This window comes from Triticum urartu, chromosome 2, assembly GCF_003073215.2.
Source record: "Triticum urartu cultivar G1812 chromosome 2, Tu2.1, whole genome shotgun sequence".
NCBI lineage: Eukaryota > Viridiplantae > Streptophyta > Magnoliopsida > Poales > Poaceae > Triticum > Triticum urartu.
Window position 1 is genome coordinate 6,492,659 of NC_053023.1, and position 8,315 is coordinate 6,500,973.

At 46.4% G+C, this 8,315-nt stretch overlaps 1 pseudogene; it reads right to left on the reverse strand.

Annotated features, from left to right (window-relative positions):
- Positions 1 to 380: 380 nt before the first annotated feature.
- On the reverse strand, positions 381 to 955 carry LOC125534702 (annotated as a pseudogene).
- Between the last annotated feature and the right edge of the window lie 7,360 nt (positions 956 to 8,315).

Below are 8,315 nucleotides of genomic sequence, written 5' to 3' on the forward strand. Positions count from 1 at the left end.
TTTTTTAATACAGTATATATTTGGTCAAAGCTTGCATGATTTGATTTGACGGAAATCTAATACGCGGAGTAAAAATGACCGTTGAGAGTACGCACGGAATAATGAATCTTCTATTTTTCAAACTATTGATTTGAATAAACAAAGCCCTTATTCCCCAACATGTTAGTACATAATTTCCAGGCAATTTGAAATTGATCAGATCGTCCAAAAAAAGGCGGTCCATTTGTGCATGCTCTTACTCCTAGTACGTGCATGCATAGATTATTTCTTCCCTACCAACTCTGTTTCGTTTTCTCGTTTCTTCTTCTCCATCGTACGCTAGCTCGCGTACTCGTTGCACAGCAGCACCCAAGGCAAGCGAATCGATCGAGCGAACTCAATCAGTGGCTCCAGAGCGTCATGTCTCCGGCGCCGTCGTCGTCATCCCCGTTTGTATTCCAGTCGCCGCCGGCACCCTTCCCATCGTAGTAGTAGGAATGCTGGTCCATATCAAGGTACTGCAAGCCGTAGTCGTCGTCGTACGGCGCCCCGCGGCCTCCTGTATCGTCATCATCGCCGGTGCGGACGCGGACGCGGGTGCCTGGGCCGCGGGGGCGGGGCACGCGGACTCGGCGAGCGCGATGGCGGCGGTGCGGATGTCCTCGGGCGTGCGGAGCGTGGCCGGGTCGACGGCGAACAGGGACGCGGAGTCGGCGAAGTTGAGGCAGGCACCGCGGCCGCGCAGGGCGAGGGCGGCGACGTCGTGCGCGCGCGCGGCGGCCTCCGGGGTGGCGAAGGTGCCGAGCCAGATGCGTGACTTCTTGTTGGGCTCGCGCACCTCGCTCACCCACCGCCCCGCGCGGCGCCGCACGCCGCGGTACACCGGGTGCCGCGTCTCGCTGAACTTGGTCCGCCCCGCCGGCCGCTTCGGCGGCGCCGTCGTCACCGACGCGTATCCCTTGCCGGGCTGGTCCATCTATTCTATCTTCAGCTCGCAATGTACCGTGGTGTGAGTTCAGTGGTGGTCTGCTGGGAGTGAGGAGACCGAGATGCGTGTATATATAGGATTGCGCCATTGCGGGTGTGGTGGACTTGCGTTGAGCACGAGGGGAGCAGAGTGAGATGTGGAAGCCGTGTTGGCGTCAGCATGGCTTGATGCTTGGATCCTACATTCTTAATGTTTAGATTTGTCCTGGCCACCGAAGAGGAGCACGGCGATGCAGACGGTGTTCCTGTGTCAGCACTCGTCGAGCACCTTGGCGGTCATCTAGTGCCCATCGGTGATGTTGGTACCGCTAAGCGTCATACGACACTTCGTGTCGCTCATGGATAGGGTTTTTCGGCGTCAAAGATGCACACGAGTCCGGTCACGTGCCACACGTCTGAGGTGAAGGGCATGATGAAGAGGCACTGGTCGGGATCGAGGTTGTGGGTGACGGACTACACTGCTTGCTTCAACATTGCCGACTTGTGCTTGTTCAGGCTTCCTATCACGTCGAGCACCTTCATGACCTTCACGAGGTCCAGGAGTGAGTGCGGCAGTGAATCATTGGGCGCTCCGATGTCAGCCATCCTGGGATCCTTGATAACCCTATGGGCATGATCACAAGTTGTTGTTGGGTGAGCCCTAGCAGGCGTTTTCACGATCATTGTGTGATTGGATGTCGCGGTGGCAGCTTCAACCGGTCATATTCGGATTCGACGGGGTGAAAGGGGAGAGCTCCTATTATCCAACCTAAGCAAATGATAGATCATGTGAGAGGAGCATGTCGGCTTGTGGCGTGATTTCCTTTCCTCTCCTCTCGCTTGCTCTAAACTCTTGTAACGCTCTTATATTTCTTTACAAAGGTAGTATGTAATTTATGTACTCGCTCCGTTCCAAATTACTCGTCGTGGAAATGGATGTATCTAGAACTAAAATACATCTAGATGCATCCATACTTGCGACAAGTAATTCGGAACGGAGGGAGTAAAATATATGGACTGGGACAAGTTTTGATGCAACTCACTTTAAGGCATTAAGTAATTAATAATGAAGTATGGTGAAAACAATTATAATCTTTCCATCTAACTTGTTTCTTCTCCCCCTGAAAAATAATAATAACTTGTTTCTTCTCTGCGTGGGGTTTTTACACATATGCATACAGGGCTTCTTTTAAATGCACTATTTGTTTGGTGTAATAACCACAGAAAGCATCAAGGGAAGAAGATAGAGACAAACCAACGGATCCGCTGGGACGTGACGGCGCCGCCACAGACAAGGCTCATGGGACATGTTCACACCACACTCCCTCCCAGTGAATTCGCCGTGGTCGGTCGCTCTGATCTCCGTTGACCGTACGTACGTACGTACCTCGTCGGAGTGCGTAACTAATCATGTACTATAAGGCGATGATTTCGTCCATGTAGCATTCGGTGCCGACGCCAGCTAAGGGGGACGCCCCGCCGGTGCATGCCGCCGCCCGTGGCGCCAACGCGTCGTCGACGTGGTCGGTCGATCTCTCGTGCTAGTCGCCATGGGAGCTCGTCTGCCGACAAAACAGAACTTCACATTACGGTGAGTGGAGCGAGGCAGGAGTTGGAGTTGGTGGGTTAGATCCCTTTATAAGAGTGACTTTTGTTCTTTTTTTGGTGTAAGATGGCGTCGAGCCTTTGTAGATGTTCTTGCATCTACATTAGGTCACTCTTGTAATTAACATTCCCTCTTCTATAAAAGATATTGTACGTCATTGACTTACTCTGAAAAAGAAATTACGGTGAGTAACAACGATCGATGGTCCTATTACCGTAGCTGGTGTGCGCAAACTGCATGCGAATCTGGTAGCTCATGTGATTATCTTACTGTAGGAGTGTTATAACTTATAAGTGTGTTGATGTGCTTCTCCAGCGGTTGCTTCCTACATGTATATTTTACAACATTTTGTGATTGATCGATACATCTGGACATACGTAATGTTCAAAAGTTACATTTTTAAAACTAATGGAGTAAATTTCTCTCTCTCTCTCTCTCTCTCTATATATATATATATATATATATATGTTGTACCAATATCCATAAGCTTCCTCTGGTCCGCATGACTAAGTAATGATCACGTATGGATCCAAGCAGAGACCCAGAAGATAACCTGCGAAAAATTGATGATAGTTTATCTGTTAAAGGTGACATCATTCCGAGAACTCCATATGGCCCAAAGTAATGCACACACTTCTACTCGAATATGTGATGCTGTCTTAGATTCTACTCCAGTTAACCGCATCTCAAATAAACTCGATCAAGTGCTTAGACGAGAAACATTAAAAGACGCATGAATAGTATGCCATAATAACTTGGCGAGTGGACATTGAAGAAAGAGATGTTGTATTGATCCGCCCCGATCACAAACATAACACCGTTTACTACCCTCCCAACTTTGCTTTGGCAAGTTATCTTTAATCAAAATCACTCTTGTGTACGGACCACGTAAATAACTTTATTTTTAAAGGCACCTTGACTTTCCAGATGTAAAGCGACTTTGGGATAGGCCCTTGGCACTGACAAATTTATTTGCTTAGGCCACCTTATTAATAATTAAGTAAACGGAATACAGATACGCTAGCATGTTCCCAGATATATATTAGTAGCTGGATTGATTAGTGGTGCAATGCCAGTACGTAGTACGTTAATTATTAGGCTCAGCAAACAGTCAAAGATACCAAAAGCCTCAAATGGTTACTTGACAACACACAAACAAAATTCAAAAATAGCACTTGTGCAGGATGGATGTACTTCCAGTTCTCGACGATATCGAGTTTGATCGGGTGCCACACGTTACGCTTGCTCGTGCCAACTTGATGTCATTCTCGGAACAAGTTGGGTTGGCACTTTCTTTAGCTGATGTGATACAGAATGGACAAAGGCAGCCGTACTTCGAAACTCCCTTTTTTGTGTGTAAACATAAGCAAAAGTCAACACCCCCTCCTTCCCTTCTATAACCAAGAAAAATAAACACTTCAATTGTCTAGTATCCATGTGCACCCCGCTCACCTAGCTACATCATGTGCACCTCGCGCACCTAAGAGAATGGGCTCTTGAAAGTAAAGAAATTCTGATAGCTGAAAGAGTTGAAACAGGTGACGGATTCCTCCTCATAGGAAGGTCTTCTCGAAGAGCTCTTTCACGGTGATTGGGAAGTTACCACACACACTTTCAAGTATCTTCTCTTTCATTATGTTCCACTGTTGATTTTAAAATGTTAATTAAAAATATTAAGTTTAATAAACAAGGCTATTCTATTCATGAATCAATGGCTTTTTTTTTTGTTTGAGAAACCTATTTTATCAATTCCTTTGCTAGTCAACCCCGAATAGGTAATATTTTCCCTCATAGCAATGTCATGCCACATAGATGTACTGGTATTAATTCCTCTATATGTCAGCTAATATTGTGGGGAACATCGAGACAAAAGTCAGTTCATTTCAGCATCACTATTGCAATTTCAGTATATGTCCGCAAGAGTTAAAAAAAGTGCACAACAACAAAAATCCCCCAGAGATCATGACATCACCGAAATTAAAAAATAAATCTAGGTTGTTCTTTTCCGTAATCTAGAGTGGAAACAACGCAATACATGCAGAAAAGGCACATGATGACGCAAAAATTCAGTAAACTAATATGCCATCACTACATTTTTCCCTCAGACAGAAAAAAGGCACATCAACACAATGTTCATATCATCAAATTTCCACAAACCTTTCCTACAAGGGGGTCTATGACTAACTTAATCTGTGATGGATCGCAGGCTCGCGGAGAATATGCATGACTGATCTTCAGAGAAAATTCTATAGCTAGGTTCCATTTCATTGGACTTCTTTCTGCTGCTGCCTTACATAGAGCTGAGACCGCCCTATGGAAAGCCCGAGAGCAAACGCGGCAGCGACAATGGCGATGGTTGCCCCAGCTCTGACTGATGTCTTGTTCCTCAAGGTTACCTGTCTCAGCTTCTCCATTCCCCCAGATACCCTGCCAATAAGTGTCCTAGACCGGGCTTTCCTCTGCATCAGATGCTTGTATGCGACGGAGTTCTGAAACCGAAGATCAAATTCAGATTATTTTTGGTCATGTCAGCACACGAATTCAAGAGAGCGAACTAGTCATCACAGAAGAGAAGTGGAAATGGGCAGGAATGAAAAACATGCTAGCTCTCATGTTGCGAATATGGTAAGATTTAAGGATGATGTAGAAGGGTCGGGCATTAAATTGTTTGAGATGGAACTATGATGGCACACGTGTCATCAGAAATCAAGCTACCAAACTGGGTGTCAAGATGTTGCAAATTAAGGCGACTGCACCAAGAAACACTTTTACTCTGAAGAAGAAATCTAACACGAAAGAAGTAGAGTAAGTGCATAGGAGAACTAACCGGGAGACACGCAGGCCACATGAGGGTGCAACGGAGGTGATTCCTAAATGCATAACGAACGTTTTCCTCATACTCATCCCAATGCTTGAGCGCGTCAGGATCGTTGACGAAGTGACGACGCGTCTTCTTCAGCCCGATATCAACCTTCTCCAGCAACCGGGGCATATGCTGCCCCACCGCGTCCGAATGGGCCCATCGCCATTCGAACTCCTCTCTGGACATGCCACACCGGGGGTCATAACTCTGCAATGACAATCAGAGTCGAGAGAGGTAAGCACCAGTCGATGATCGAGAATGTAATCATGATGAAAATAAGAACGATAACAGTTGAAGTTCCGAGATCAAGGCACCCGTTCTTCGCTCTTGTCATAGTCTGAAAAGAAAAAGAAAAAAGGTATCGCAAGCAATAACTGTTAACAGGTATTACAATGAATTATTGGTGAAACGTTGAAACTGCAATATGCAATAAAAAAGTCACAGGCTCAGAGCTCACTACTTGTTTTTATACATCGTTACCGTGCTAATTAATTTGCCAATATGATAAAAAAATCACTTGGAATTTGTTGGATTTCGGTCAAATTAAAAGTGGAAAGAGTTGGAAGCAAAATAGCCCAAGCATCGGCGGTGCTAACTATGATCAAAACCTCTCTAATCTATAAGAGGGGAAAATACGAAAAATAATGTGCCGAGCCATGGTACATGATTGGGGAATTGATGAAGCACCTTTTCCCCGCGGATGGAAGAGCGACCGGAAGAACTTGAACATGACCGGACCGAGCGAGTGAAAATCGCGCCCGCGCTTTCTCTGCCGAGAGAAGTCGGCGTGTTCGGTGAGCCAGGGATCCTCGTCGGCGCGGGACGCCACCCAGCTAGAGCCCTGCACGAGGCGTCGTAGGAGTGCAGGGTGGTGGTAGTCGACGGAGACGAAGATGGCCTGGGCGCGCGAAGCGAGGGAGGTGGGTGGCCGGCGTCGGGCGACTCAGGAGCCGAGGACAGCGGCAGCGGCAGCAGGGCCAAGTGCAAACCTAGGTTTTTGGGTCGTGCTGCGGTGATCTGCTTGTGCGCGTCTTGGGCCTGGGCTGAGGCGAGCGGACCGAGCTGCATTGAGTTTTCAGGCTTGTATCCTGAGCCCAACGACACCATTTAGTTTTTTTTTAGATAATGATGATCGTGGAAGTAGTGCGATTAGAGCTAACAAAATCTTGATAATGTGGTACTCTCTCCGTCCGAAAATACTTGTGATCAAAATGAACAAAAAAGGATGTATCCAGAACTAAAATACGTCTAGATACATCCCTTTTTATCCATTTTAATGACAAGTATTTCTGAACGGAGGGAGTACTTGCCCGAGCATACAATCTGCACACTCAGAGAATGTGAGTGCTTGAGTGCCACACGACCACATGCTATATATCTTATTTTTCGAATGCAATTCACTCAATATTACATAATGTTGGAATCACCATCAGCTTGCAGAGCCGCAGACAGGAAACGGGTATTTCATCGAAGCGTTGACTATTAAGATTGCTAAGAGCTTCCTTCGTGTAGAGATGTGCCACCGTGTATTCTTCACAAAGATAGTGTCTAGCTCTTTTCAGGATTTCAAGCTTATACTAGCTTGAAATCCTGGAAAGAGTTATAGACACTATCTTCGTGAAGACCCCAACTATCTTTGGACACTGACTATCGTACGAACGATCAACTATGTTAGCGCAGCAGGTTTGCTACTTTGTTGTATACCATATCTTTTTTTTTTGCGGAAAATCTTTCGATCTATTCATCTTCAATCATGACAGTATAACGAATACAAAAAATAATAAAAATGACATCCAGATTCGTAGACAACCTAGCGACGGCTACAAGCACTGAAGCGAGCCGAAGGCACGCCGCCGTCATCGCCCCTCCATCGTCAGAGTCGGGCACAACTTGTTATAATAGACAGTTGGGAAGTCGTCGTGTTAAGGCCCCATAGGACCAGCGCACCAGAACAGCAATCGCCGCAGCTGAAGAATAACATAGATCGAAAGGATCCAATCCGAACACACATGAACGTAGACGGACACCAACGAGATCCGAGCAAATCCACCAAAGATAGATCCGCCGGAGACACACCTCCACACGCCCACCAACGATGCTAGATGCACCACTGAAACGGGGGCTAGGCGGGGAGACCTTTATTTCATCTTCAGAAAGCCGCCGCCATTTCGTCTTGTTGAGCAGAACACAAACCCTAACAAAATTGAAAGAAATGACTAAAAACGAAACCCTCCCGCCGGCCCTTGGCAGGATCCACCGCGCCTCCATGGCCCTAGGGCCACCGGAGACGAGGCGGACCTGCGTCAGAGCTAGCGAGAGGCAGAAACCCTAGCTGCTTTTTTTAGGAGGAGGAAGAGGCAGCGGTTGTAGGGAGTCCGTGTATACCATACCTTTTGTTTACAAATTATCGTCCAAAAAACAACGCGGGGCATTGTTACTATTATTCTCAATGAGAAAGATGTTGAAGCAATCTGATGAATCTCTATTTCTTCTTCTTTGTGGAAAGGCCAAATGCCATGTATTGAGTTGCACATAACCTTACAAAAAACACATTTGCAGAAATAAAAAAAATACATCTAAATCTTTTGGGGTGTCGTCTACTTCTTCCTGCATCCAGCGATTGCGCACCTTGAGCAAAGTTCGTTTCCGCCTCTGGGCCTCCGTCTCAGCGGTACAAACATGTAAAAACAAATACATGGGCTTTAACTTAGCGAATATAATTGTTGTGATTCAGTTTGCAACTCTCATTATAATTGTAGTTCTTCTGATCACTCCTTATTCGGCAGGATTTCAAGATCGCGGGCAATCAACGAAAAATTCGTTTCTGAGCCCGAGCTCAGATGATCCTGAAATCTACACCAATCACTCACATGAGGATCCGAGCCATCCAGTGTATTCTAT